The 14,988-nt window shown below is 39.8% G+C and overlaps 1 protein-coding gene across 1 annotated transcript in view; it reads left to right on the forward strand.

The window, feature by feature from the left end:
- The window catches only part of LOC132148808 (phosphoribosyl pyrophosphate synthase-associated protein 1), a 33,616-nt gene extending 32,950 nt beyond the window's left edge, over positions 1-666 (forward strand). The window contains exon 12 of the mRNA XM_059557526.1: positions 650-666. The gene's annotated coding sequence lies outside the window, so the exon portion shown is untranslated. The remainder of the gene's footprint in view (positions 1-649) is intronic.
- Positions 667-14,988: the final 14,322 nt, after the last annotated feature.

The raw sequence follows: 14,988 nt of genomic DNA on the forward strand, positions 1-14,988 counted from the left end.
TGTCATTCAAACCTCTGTAATCAATACAAGGGCGCAGGGAGCCGTCCTTCTTCTGAACAAAGAAAAACCCTGCACCAGCGGGAGAGGAGGAATGACGGATGAGCCCAGCCTGAAGTGACTCACGTATGTACTTGTCCATGGCCTCTCTCTCAGGACCTGAAAGGGAATATAAACGACCCTTAGGCGGAGAAGAGCCCGGGAGGAGATCAATGGCACAGTCGTAAGGGGCGATGCGGAGGTAGCGAGGTGGCCCGGGCCCTACTGAAGACCGCCCGAAGATCATGGTACTCCGCCGGAACACCAGTCAGGTCAGAGGGATCCTCCTGAGGAACACAAGACACAGAGACAGGACAAAAAGCAGCACCCAAACATGACACGTGACAAGACTGACTCCAGGCTAAAACTGAATTACTAACCCAATCAATGTGGGGATTGTGCTTGTGCAACCATGGGTGTCCCAGAATTAAAGGAGCCTTAGGGGAATCAATAATAAATAGTTCAATCCGCTCATGATGACTGCCAGCAATATGGAGGTCTATCTTAGGAGTGACGTGGGTGATGGTGGTAAGGGGACGGCCAGCTAATGACCATGCTGAAACGGGACTAACTAAAGGAACAAGTGGGATTCTCCAACGTTGAGCAGAGGCAGCGTCAAGGAAGTTCCCCTCAGCCCCTGAGTCCACAAGGGCGAGACCAGTGTGTAAACGACTCTGGAAGGAGAGTTGGAACGGCAGCTGAGTGCGTGCTGCAGGAGAGCTTGAGCTGAGAACCGTGCCCACCAGGACTCTCCTCCTCACTGGTGGGCCCTGGCTTTTAACGGACACTGAAGGGCGAAGTGGCCTCCCTTGCCGCAGTATAGACACGCCCCCGACGACAGACGCTCCTGCTTCTGCCGTGGTGTAAGCCGTAGACGACCCAACTGCATGGGCTCCTCCTCCGAGGGCTGTCGGCCGGCTGAACTGGCAGAGGAGGACTCTAGGTGGCGCCACGGGGCGGGTGTTTGCCGTTGTTGGCGGCGCCGGCTAAGACGACCCTCAATGCGGAGCGCGAGACTAATGAGCCTATCCAATTCCCGCGGGAGCTCTATGGCCGCGAGTTCATCCGAAATGGCGAAATCCAACCCCTCAAGAAAACGAGCGCGCAGCGCGCTCTCATTCCAGCCGCATGCCGCAGCTAAAGTCTGGAACTGGATAGCATAGTCAGTGACGGAGCTCCTCCCCTGAGACAGTCGTGATAACTGGGCCGCCGCCTCGTCACCCTGAGCAGAGCGATCAAACAATTTGGCCATCTCTAGACTGAAATCCGCGAAAGTGGCACAACAGGGAGCCCGCGATCTCCATACGGCGATTCCCCATTCGCGGGCACGGCCCGAGAGGAGTGTAAGGACATAAGCCACCTTGGTCTCTTCATTTGCATAACGCCGGGGCTGCAGAGAAAACACCACCGAGCATTGGGAGAGAAACGCTTGACAGGCGTTAGAATCGCCATCGTAGACCGGCGGATTGTTGGCATGGGGTTCGGACTCGTGTGACATACTGGTGTGAGGAACGGGCCCCCGGCTCGTTGCCTCTCGCTGAAGATCGTCCACCCGTGTGAGGAGTTCGGAGACTCGGGCACTGAGAACGTCCACATCCTGCGCGGTGGTGTTGAGCTGGGTGGCATGCTGCCCTAACAACACTCCCTGTTGAACGAGAGCCGAGCGAAGCGGATCAGATCCCGCTGAATCCATAATCTGGTCAGACTGTTCTGTCAGGAGAAAGCAGGCTGGATTCAGATGCGGGTAAACTCAAGGCTTTATTCGAAACTGAGGAGAAGAGTCACGGTTCACAGGTTACACTCGCAGTGACAGGATGAGTAGCAGATGAGTCACGTTTCACTCGCAGTGACAGGATGAGTAGCAGATGAGTCACGTTTCACAGGAGTACGTATAACCGCCGGACCGGAGGGATGAACAGCTGGAAGCTACTAGGAGCTCAAGGCTTGTAAGAACAAGGGCAGAGGAATCAACTAAACACACTGGAGCCTGAGGACAAGACACGACAAGGTGAGTTCAAAGAGCTGCTAGACGATCGGAGCTATTGGTATGAATAACAACAGTCTGACAATAGACAGAGAAACACAGGGAATAATAAAGGGGAAAAAATTAGAAGGACATAGAGAACAGGTGGCGAGCAATTAAGGTTAACAACGGGGAAACAAGGGAGGCGGGGAAGACACAAACAGGCAGACGCGGTGAGCTGTCAAACCATCCCAACACACACACACCCACACCAAAAAGACAGGTGATTAGCCCCGAGACCCGACACAAGCTATGTCAAGTCAAGTCATGTCCTGTAATAAGTCAAGTCAAGTCCAAGTCAAGTCACCTTAATATTGTTATTTTACCTGCAGAATCTGATTTTAATAAAGTTAAAAGACAAGATATAAGTAACTGTCAGTAAATTAAAATAATTTGGATTTGCATTGTAAATACTCATGTTCAGTAAAATACATCATGGAATCAAACAAAATTGTAACTTCATAAAATTATTAATTTTTCACTTCTGCCAACAGTGTTTGAAAGCTTTTACATTTTCAACATTGAGTCCATAAAACAAATAACAGCTAAACATCCAACAGACTCCTCTCTGAACACCTCTCTCTCTCTCTCTCTCTCTCTCTCTCAAACACAGTTTACATACAACATTAAACTTTGTTACATTTCTCCTCTCTCTCTCTCTCTCTCTCTCCCTCTCTCACACACACACACACACACACACACACACACACACACACACACTCTTTCTCAAAGTATAGAATATGAATATGACGTTTTTTCAGTTGTTTCACACTTTTTTGTTATCTACAGTACAGACCGAAAGTTTGGACACACCTTCTCATTCAAAGAGTTTTCTTTATTTTCATGACTATGAAAATTGTAGATTCACACTGAAGGCATCAAAACTATGAATTAACACATGTGGAATTATATATGGAATTATATACATAACAAAAAAGTGTGAAACAACTGAAAATATGTTACATTGTAGGTTCTTCAAAGTAGCCACCTTTTGCTTTGATTACTGCTTTGCACACTCTTGGCTTTCTCTTGATGAGCTTCAAGAGGTAGTCACCTGAAATGGTCTTCCAACAGTCTTGAAGGAGTTCCCCGAGAGATGCTTAGCACTTGTTGGCCCTTTTGCCTTCTGTCTGCGGTCCAGCTCACCCCTAAACCATCTCGATTGGGTTCAGGTCCGGTGACTGTGGAGGCCAGGTCATCTGGCGCAGCACCCCATCACTCTCCTTCTTGGTCAAACAGCCCTTGATGCCTTCAGTGTGACTCTACAATTTTCAAAACTCTCTGAATGAGAAGGTGTGTCCAAACTTTTGGTCTGTATATATATATATATGTATGTGTGTGTGTGTGTGTGTGTGTGTGTATATATATATATATATATATATATTATAAACTGTAATATGCACTTCTCATGATTAGGTAATCGCGGCAGCTGTAGTCTTATTCACATTTGTTTTTTCTGATTAATTGTTTTGCTCTATGAGAAAGACAAGGTAACAAAATATTCGGGGCTTAAGCCCCCTTAGCCCAGCCCTAGCGCCGCCCCTGGAATGCGTTTTTTTGACGGCCTGCTAGCGGATCATTAGGGGCCGTTCACATATCTCGTCTTTTGCGCGCGCAAGTTCGTTATTTACAATGTAGACGTTCATAATGGAAGCAACGCTGTCGCGATGCGCACGCCCATCGAGTTAAAAACATGTGACAATAACTAAACATTCAGCTTCATCCTTTCCCGTAACAACGTTGAAAGCTCAGCCAAGATGAAGGAACAGCTGATCATAGCTGTATATGGATTGCCATTTTGAAATAAATTTAGTAGCAGAGCTACTGCAAGTGATTTTTTGTGCTGCAAATCCATTTATCCTTTGCTGAAATTTCCGCGTCTCCATGGAGAGAGAGCGCGTCATGGTTGCTTAGCAACGGCAGACGCCCCAGGGGCGCAACTGCCCGAGTGCTTTGGAAAGAAGGAGAAAGCCTAGCGTTTTCCACGCATTTTTAGGTGCGAACTATTGAAGACAAAAGCGATGATCCTCGGTACCCCTCAGGCTGATGTTGATGTGATATCTGATCTAAGTGGGCGTGGTGTGCATAAGGTAGAGAGGGCATGACTGATGATAGTGTCCTGATCCAGTCATGACAACGCTATTCTTATGCGCTATTTTCAGCCTGCGCTCCAGCTCAGTAATCAACTTTATTTTTACAAATAATTTATATATTTTATATTCAAACTGAAATCATGATGTGATTAACACTCAAGTCATTCAAGTCATCGTGTCTCAAGTCAAGTCAAGTCCCGAGTCTTTAACTTCAAAGTCCAAGTCAAGTCTCAAGTATTTTATTTTTTGTCAAGTCAAGTCACAAGTCATAAAAATAGCGACTCGAGTCGACTCGAGTCCAAGTCACCAAGTCACAAGTCCCCATGTCTGTTATTTTAACTTTCAAACTTTTATATTTGAATGTATTTCATAGAAAATTCAGAATAAAGTTTGAAATGTAATGTTTAAATGTTTATCATGAGCATTAGCTAGTTTGCATATCCCTATTTATCACCTTTATATTATTAATAGGTTCACTATCTCAACTTCTCTGTAGTTTGCTGAGAAAATCCTGAATTTTTCTTTCAGTTCAACAAAGTTTTTCAGAAATATAATTTTTTATCTATTCAGCATCATATTTAAGGATATGCTTAATCATGTTTAATCCCATTGTTTGGTCAGAGTAAATTTTCTCATACACATACACAAGCCTAACCCAGGAGACCAGTTTAACCAAGAAACCGAGTTTTGCTTCTTTAAGATGAGTTTTGCCCCAAGTATTTGGACATGTTTTGCCCTTAAACGGTGTCTGATCAGCAGGAGCATAGATGGCTTTTGAGTTGGTAAGTTTGATTCATTTACATAAATCGTGTAGCCTCCTCTGAAAAAAGCACAGAAAACTGTTTCCGAACATTCCGACACACAGGAGGCGGGGAGCAGAATAATGTAAACAACAATGCTGAAATTATGAAAGTGTGAGACAGGCCCCAATGGTCAAAATATTATATACAAAAGAATAATGGTTATATATATATAATATATATATTTCCATAATCAGTCCTTTATGGGAAGTGTGAATGGCTCATATTCTGAAAACTTTAGCATGATGGAAAAAAATTAACGTTTGTAACTTTATTTTACTAGTGTTCATTTATTTTATTAAACTGAATAAATTGTTACACATTTCTATATTTTATGTTGTGTCATGATTTACTTTTGATAAAAAAAATGGTTAATTATTGTATATTTGTTTGGCATTTCATTTAAATGCGCTTATTGAAAGAACTCCAGCAGCAGCAGCAGTATGGTGTAACATTTATTTGAAACTCATGTATTTGGTACTTGCTACCTTATATCTTTACTCTCCTTTCATTCTTTTCATGGCTTTGGAAAACTTGTCTCAGATGTTTCTCTATTTCACTTTTTGCCTAACTCCTGGTCGTCGACACCAGGCTTCGTTGCAATTTCTTTGTAGGAATGAGATGCTTTCTCTGAATCTTTAAAGTCTCTCCGCGTGCAATCGTACAATCATATTCAGGAGATGTTATTCTATGCTCGGACCTCCATAGAATGAGAATCGAACCTGGGAAAAAAAAAATTGTAAAAGAAGGTGGCGTTTCAGAACACACCCACCGATTGCATTACAGCCATGGACCAATGGAAGCTGGATGGTTTTAAGGAGCCAAAACAAACTCCCTCAGAAAGTTTGCTTTGGAGAGCTGTTTCGAACTGCCGAAAGAAACTCAACACGAACTTCGATTCAGCCCGATTTTGTTCAAAATTATGACATTCTTCATTCTTATGTGCATTCTTCTAGTGATTCTCAGTCAGCAATCCTCAAGATGGCTTCAAAAAAAAGACAATATGCTAAAACAACAAATTTCTTTCTAGTAATGCCAAATGTGTATGTATAAAACTAACTATAATTTATAAGTTCCTTGGAGTCAAAAAGGTTGAGATCCACTACTCTAAGGCATTTCAGGGCAAATACTGAGATATTTTATATTTTATTTTCATTGATTTGCCCATTCTTAAATTCTCAGAGACATAAGAGGCTCAAAAGTTCAGATAATATAAACTTGATGTTAAGCCCTCCAGAAATTCGACTTGATTTACCTTCATGGTCTGTTCATTACCATAAACGTACTTGTGAAAATAAATGCAGTAGTAATAGGAATGCTGTCTATAGGGTGTATTTAAATTATTATTATTAACCTTCTGATTGCTAATAAATAAATTAGTTTATCTAAAGCCTGAAGTCATGACATTAGCTAATACTTTATAATTATCCCATTATTTAAAAATTAATTAGCTGGAATAATTGTGTCATAAAGAAGTCAAGCCATCCTCTATCAAGAGTTGATAGTAACCTTTTGGTTCGGGTCATTTATGCCTCAAGAGCCAAAGATGTCATACCAATCACTTTTTATTTCATCGTTTTGACATCCAGGAACCTTTTATTAGAAAAAATACTCCTCTGGCATGTTTCTCTGCCATCCACAACTCAAATGACCCTATTCAGTGAAAAAAAACCCCTATGTCCTCTGGAGTTCAGTATGAAATAATACAAACCCGATTCCAAAAAAGTTGGGACACGGTACAAATTGTGAATAAAAACAGAATGCAATGATGTGGAAGTTTCAAATTTAAATATTTTATTCACAATACAACATAGATGACATATCAAATGTTTAAACTTAGAAAATGTATAATTTTAAGGGAAAGATAAGTTTAAGATTTAAAATTTCATGGCATCAACACATCTCAAAAAAGTTGGGACAAGGCCAATGTTTACCGCTGTGTGGCATCCCCTCTTCTTTTTATAACGGTCTGCAAACGTCTGGGAACTTGTCAAGTTTAGGAATAGGAATGTTGTCCCGTTAGGCTTCTAGTTGCTCAACTGTCTTAGGTCTTCTTTGTCACATCTTCCTCTTTATGATGCGCCAAATGTTTTCTATGGGTGAAAGATCTGGACTGCAGGCTGGCCATTTCAGTACCAGGATCCTTCTTCTACGCAGCATGATGTTGTCATTGGTGCAGTATGTGATCTGGCTTTGTCATGTTGGAAAATGCAAGGTCTTCCCTGACAGAGATGATGTCTGGATGGGAGCAAATGTTGTTCTAGAACTTGGATATACCTTTCAGCATTGATGGTGCCTTTCCAGATGTTTAAGCTGCCCGTGCCACACGCACTCATGCAACCCCATACCATCAGAGATACAGGCTTCTGAACTGAGCGCTGATAACAACTTGGGCTGTCCTTGTCCTATTTAGTTAGGTATTCCCAGTTTTCAAAGAAGAACTACAAATTTGGATTCGTCTGACCACAGAACAGTTTTCCACTTTGCCACAGTCCATTTTAAATGAGCCTTGGCTCAGAGAAAACACCTGAGCTTCTGGATCATGTTTAGATATGGCTTCTTTTTTGACCTTTAGAGTTTTAGCCGGCAAGGCAAATGACACGGTGGATTGTGTTCACCGACAATGTTTTCTGGAAGTATTCCTGAGCCCATGTTGTGATTTCCATTACAGTAGCATTGCTGTATGTGATGCAGTGCCGTCTAAGGGCCCGAAGATCACGGGCATCCAGAATGGTTTTCCGGCCTTGACCCTTACGCACAGAGATTGTTCCAGATTCTCTGAATCTTTGGATGATATTATGCACTGTAGATGATGATAACTTCAAACTCTTTGCAATGTATCTCAGAGAAACTCCTTTCTGTTATTGCTCCACTATTTTTCGCCGCAGCATTGGGGGAATTGGTGATGGGGATCATGTTGCCAATTGACCTAATAAGTTGCGAACTGGTCCTCCAGCTGTTCCTTATATGTACATTTAACTTTTCCGGCCTCTTAATACTACCTGTCCCAACTTTTTTAGAATCTGTAGCTCTCATGAAATCCAAAATGAGCCAATATTTGGCATGCCATTTCAAAATGTCTCACTTTCAACATTTGATATGTTATCTATATTCTATTGTGAATAAAAAAGTTTAAAATTATGAAATTATTCTATTCCGTTTTTACTCTTAATTTTTGTAGTGTCCCAACTTTTTTGGAATCGGGTTTGTAATAATAATAATAATAATGATAATAATAATAATAATAATAATAATAATAATAATAATAATAATCCATTACAATTATATAGTGCTTTTCTAGCCACTAAAAGTGTTTTCCAGATTCATGACCTGGAGGTGAGGCAGGCCCAGCTGAGAGAGTGGAGAGCCGCGCTGAAAACCTCCCTGGCAGATGCTCACAAGTCTGGGGTAAGTATACAGCGCGCTGCTAACAGTCCCACCACTTCTACTCCGTGTGTTTCTCTGCACAGGTCCGGTGCACCCAGGACGTGATCCTCCCAGATGTCCTTCACTCCGACGACTTCTCCCCCTCCGGTCTTCGAGATCTCTCCGGAACTCAACGCTGTGATCGTCAGAGACTTCATTGTCCGACACATCCGTGCTATGTTAGCCGAAGGTAAAGTGCACTCTCACTGTTTCCCTGGTTCTCGTGTTCTCAATGTTTCTGCGCAGTTACCCGTGATCCTGAAGGCTGATGAAAGCCTCAGAGCGGTCGTGCTTCACGCCGGGGTTAACGACACCACAATTATGATGATTTTTGTTCTACATGCTCAAATGAAAGAAGTACTTGTGCTGTACAATCTATTAAGACTGTGTCTGTTCCCCGAATAGTGAGGTAAAAATATAAATTTAATGTAGGATCTAGAAAAAATCTTATCGTTATTAAACCAGAAACATTTTAAATAAATGAACAAAAACAATTTTTAAAGTTTGGGCTCATAAATATTAGATCACTCACAGCCAAAGCAGTTATTGTAAATGAAATGATCAAAGATAATAGTTTTGATGTACTCTGCTTGACTGAAACCTGGCTAAAACCATTTTTGATTATTTTGGTCTAAATGAGTCTACTCCACCAAACTACTGTTATAAGCATGAGCCACGTCAGACTGGTCGTGGAGGAGGTGTTGCAACAATATATAGTGATATTCTCAATGTTACCCAGAAAACAGGATACAGGTTTAACTCATTCGAAATACTTCTGCTTAATGTTACACTGTCAGACATGCAAAAGAAATCTAATGTATCTCTTGCTCTGGCTACTGTGTATAGACCACCAGGGCTATATACAGAATTCCTAAAAGAATTTGCAGATTTCCTCTCAGACCTTCTGGTTACAGTTGATAAGGCGCTAATCATGGGAGATTTTAATATTCACGTTGATAGTACAAATGATGCATTAGGACTTAGGCGTTTACTGACCGAATAAACTCTTTTGGAGTCAAGCAAAATGTCAACGGGCCCACTCATCATTTTAATCATACACTAGATTTAATTATATTGCACGGAATCGATCTTACTGATATAGATATCGTACCTCGAAGTGATGATGTTACAGACCATTTCCTTGTATCGTGCATGCTGCATATCACTGATATTAACTATATGGCTCAGCGTTAACGTCTGGGCAGAACTATTGTTCCAGTCACCAAAGACAGATTCGCAAATAATCTGCCTGATCTATCTCAACTGCTATTTGTACCCCAAAATACACACGAATTAGACGAAATGACTGGCAACATGGGCACTATTTTCCCTAATACATTAGAAGCTGTTACCCCCATCAAATTGAAAAAGGTTACAGAAAAACATATTGTGCCATGGTATAACAGTAATACTCATTCACTCAAGAAAGAAACTCGTAGTCTTAAACGCAAATGGAAAAACAGTATGTCCAGCTATAGACAGGCTCTAAAAACTGCTAGGGCAGAGCATATCCACAAACTCATAGAAAATAACCAAAACAATCCAAGGTTTTTATTTAGCACAGTGGCTAGATTAACGGATAACCAGACGCCACCTGATTCTAATATTCCATCAACATTTAATAGTAATGAATTTATGAATTTCTTCACTGATAAAATAGATAACATTAGAAATACAATAGTGAATGTAGATTCTACAGCATCTAACACTTCAGTTTCATCCATCGCACCCAAAGATAAACTGCAGTGCTTTACAAATATAGGACAGGAAGAGCTAAATAAACTTATCACTGCATCTAAACCAACAACATGTTTATTAGATCCTGTACCCACTAAATTACTAAAAGAGCTGTTACCTGTAGCCGAAAAACCGCTTCTCAATATCATTAACTCGTCGTTATCTTTTGGTCAAGTCCCAAAACCATTTAAAATTAAATTAAAATTAAATGTATGTATTTAGCAGACACTTTTATCCAAAGGTTAAGGCTATACATTTTTACCTATCATGTGTTCCCGTGGAATCGAACCCCCAAGCTTGCGCTTGCTTCTTGTGTCAGATCAAGGCTGCATCTCATTGCTTGTTTTACTTGATTTTAGTGCTGCGTTTGACACCATAGATCATGACATACTTGTAGATAAATTACAAAACTATACAGGTATTCAAGGGCAGGCTCTAAGATGGTTTAGATCCCACCTGTCCGATCGCTACCATTTTGTTTATTTGAATGGGGAGTCCTCTCATTTATCACCAGTAAAATATGGAGTGCCACAAGGATCTGTCCTAGGTCCTCTGCTATTTTCAATATACATGTTGCCCCTTGGTAATTTTATTAGAAAATACGGGATTCGTTTTCATTGTTATGATGATGATACTAAACTATATCAACAAGACCAGATGAAACTTTTAAATTATCTAAGCTAACAGAGTGTGTTAAAAATGTAAAAGATTGGATGACCAATCATTTTTTCCTATTAAATTCGGATAAGACAGAGATATTACTTATTGGACCTAAAAACAGTACACATAATCTAGTAGACTACAGTTTGCAACTAGACGGATGTACTGTTATTTCCTCTACAATCAAAAATCTGGGTGTTATACTAGACAGCAACTTGTCTTTTGAAAATCATATTTCCCATGCTACAAAAACAGCATTCTTCCATCTTAGAAATATTGCCAAGCTACGAAATATGTTACCTGTTTCTGTTGCAGAAAAGCTAGTTCATGCATTCACGACCTCTAGACTGGACTTTTATAACGCACTTCTTGGTGGTTGTCCAGCATCTTCAATAAACAAGTTAAAGGTAGTCCAAAAATGCAGCGGCAAGAGTTCTTACCAGGTCAAGAAAATATGATCATATTACCCCAAACACACTCTCTGTGTTTAAATCTAGATTAAAAATACATCTCTTTCGCCAAGCATTCGAATCATGCATCTCTTAATTTGTGACTACAGTTGAATCTGATCAAATGCACATTCTTATTCTTTAGCTTGGGTCAAACTAAATAATTTTACTTTGTTGGGACAGAAGCTACACTAATTATGTCTATTTGTCTATCTGTTTTGCCACAGGATTTACATCCTGTGGTAACTAGGATTAAACTCCAGTCTGGATCCAGAACACCCGAGAAGGGATGATGCTGACCCCTCAGAGGACCTCAAATGAAACAGATTTTGACAACTTATACCTTGCTTAAAGAAAATCAAGTCAAGAAGTGAAATGTGACTTGAATATATATTTTTTGTGAGTACTGCATTTCAGTGTTAAAATATGAGATTATAATAATTGGCAGTTTGTATAGCTGAATGTGCAATGCAGTTTTATGATTCGTATTCTTTTCCACATTTGAGCCCCATATTGACAGTAATGTAAGATTCTGACTTGAATTTCATGTCTGTGAAATCGTGGAATCGTCCTTCAGATAACATTTTAAGACTCAAACCTTAGGGCACTGGCATTGTCAAATGGGACTCAGCTGTATAACAAGATCCTAAGGGCCCTTTACACTGTGTGGACACAACCTGTTATTGATCCGTTTCTATTTTCATGTAAGCCCTAATAATTCACTCTGTGCAACACTAGAAACAACACATACACTTGGCTTCAGAAGTGCAAAACTGTACTTAAAAACCTGTATAAAGGTGTTAATCTTTAATATTAGGCTTTTAGAGACAACAGTCAGATACTCTAATGTTTACCTTTTAAAATTAGTTATAAACCTTTACATATATCATAAATAACTCATGTTCATAATAACTCAGGCTCATGTCAGTCCTGACTTGTGAATTTTAGTGATGGCACTGTGCATACCTCATTGTTATGGCAACAGATGGTGATCAAGTCATTACTCCAGGGTTTGTTGGAGTTTAAAATCATACCAGAGTGCTCAAACATTTCATGAACCAACAACCATGACTGTACATGCTCAGTCGGTGAAAACAAATACCAACAAATGGCAATAGAAAAAAGAAAGAAAAAAATCAAAAAACAAAACAAAACAACATTTTTAAATAAAAACCGTCAGAAAAACAGGAACAACTAAAGTCACTGACTTAACCAAACCCAACAACCACTGCTGTTTGTTGGTGTATTTGAATTAGCCTTTAGAAGAAAAGATCTGCCATTTGCAGGCTAGAAAGTGTGCTTAGTGGCATTTAATTCATTTACAGTCCTCACTGGAAACCTTTCAAAATCTTCTAATTTCAGCATATCTAAACATTTGCCCAGGTATCAAGGTCTTGTCTGTTAGCGTAACTGATGAATTGAAACTGTCTAGCCAGTCACAGCCGTCGCAGATTCTTCGTTCGTATGGAAGGCAACCGGAGCCAAAATTCTTCAAACAGGACAGGTAAAATTTGACTGTGTCAACATGCCATGTTTGACCATGATAACGTGGCACTTCTTAAAATGTTTCTTTTGCATATGTAGACACGCATATTCTGCCTGTGCTAAGGCAGTTGTCAGTGCCTTCAATGAATCAGTTTTTGCTGTTTCCATAAAACAATTTCAGACACATAGTTTTACCCCGTTAAGATGACACATTTTAATGTGTTTTTCTCAATGCGTGCACATTCTGGCCATGTTCAAACATGTAATACTTTTAAAAGTAGATCTACCTCTAGATTTACCCAAAATTAATCTTGTTTTAGTTTATTTATTCATTGTTTTACTTATTTATTTATTTTGTTAGAGTAAATTAATTAATGTTACAATGTAAATTAAGTCTTTTCTCCCTAACAAGAAACACTGAACTAAACAACTAAAAAGGACATGAAAAATCATGAAATAAGACTGATGTCACACTGTTCATGCATTATCCCTAATGAACACAAATACACTCTAAAAAAATACTGTTTGAGTTATTTTTTAACCCAAGGGCTGGTTAAATATAGGACATAAATTCATGAAATTATGTTCACAGATGCACTTAAATCCTCTATACTTTTGTAAAATACTCCACACAACCACTGGTTAGCATGATAACTTCCTTTATTTTCCTTTATTTATATAATTTACAGCATTGTTTGTGTCATTATTAATACGTAGGCTATACATATTGCCTACATTTCAACTCGTTTAACAAACGTTAGAAATAAAAATTCAACATTAAAAAGAAGTCATTCACGTGTAATCGATCAGTCCCAGTTATTCTCCTTCCATCCTTAACGTCTCTGGTTCTCGTACCCAAGCTGAAATCGTGTTCGGTGGGGATCTGCCTCCATGAACAAACAGTAAACCACTCTGAGGACATATTTTAACACCCAAAGTATTTATATTCTGTAACTTTATGTAACTTTATAATTCCATCACGTGAAAAGACCAATGGGACACTTGTCTAGATGATTCACACCACGGCCCTCTATAATGGTCTGCAAAAAAGAAATGCATCTATTTGATGGCGCTTAGAACTGCTCTCTCCTGAAGAGGATGCAAAATCCCTGTGATAACACAGGACCCAGGCATAATACAGAAACAACCCAAACACTAAAAAATATAACCCCAAAAATTACCCAAAAGACAAAACTCAGCGTTTGGGTTAAAAAAAAAAGTGTAGTAAAAGTGTGTGGCATATGATGTTTGCATATATGTATAACAATGTGCCATTACAACAACGCTAATTAATAAACATGATGTTTGTGTACGTATATACCAATGTACTATCTCATCACATATGCAAATATACTCTTAAATACATACATTTAATTGGCTACTGTGCATATAGTCATGTTAATGACAAATTTCACTCATAAATTGAAAGCCTTTTGGTCCCATCCACCTGAACTGTTGTTAATAAAGCAGCTCAAGCAGATAAGGTCTGATAATTAATGAACGTTGTAACTATGCATTCAGGAAACACAGAATTGTTGAACTATGTTGGGTGACAACTGCCCATAGTTGGCTAATGATGCTTTATGATAACACGCTCCTGATTAGAGAATGTTAAATTCTAAGTCACACTTTGAAAGTACCAGGTTCTCTGAACTGGTAGATAGTGGTTTTGTTGTGAGGATTGAATTGGTCTTTGTGGATCATCACAAACCTTGTCTCGTCAGCTTGGCTGTAATCATGAAAGGCTTAGAGACAGCAGGGCTGCTATTAGCAGTGCAGCTATGGCGAGGTTTGAGTACATAACCTGTAGATGTATGTATGGATTAGCCCAGCTGAATACTACAGGAATAGCAACCGACCCTGTGGATGGATTTCACTTCATACAACACTGCACTGTAAATCTGCCAGTGTTATCTACTTCTTCCCCACATGAATATCCATGAGATGCTATCAAACCCCCACTTTGGCGACAGAGATATCTGCTATAATGCTGGCTTTGAATCTTGAAGTTCACAGCCTGTCCTTCACTGCCAGCTTTCTGGCATGTTGTTTGTGCTGGATATTTCAGAGCAACCTTTGCCTTCGGAGGTCAAACAGTAATGTATGCCTCAAATCTGGTGGTGCACTCTAATGTGCTGAATAATCTAGTGAATATTACTGTATATATTGTTACGTCTGGTGATACAAGAAACACGGAGAGATCCAAGTGCAGGTATGTGACTTTATTAAAGGGCAAATCCAAAGGGTAAACAGTCCAGGCATGAGTCGAAACCAAAAAA

The sequence above is a fragment of the Carassius carassius genome, chromosome 9, assembly GCF_963082965.1.
Source record: "Carassius carassius chromosome 9, fCarCar2.1, whole genome shotgun sequence".
NCBI lineage: Eukaryota > Metazoa > Chordata > Actinopteri > Cypriniformes > Cyprinidae > Carassius > Carassius carassius.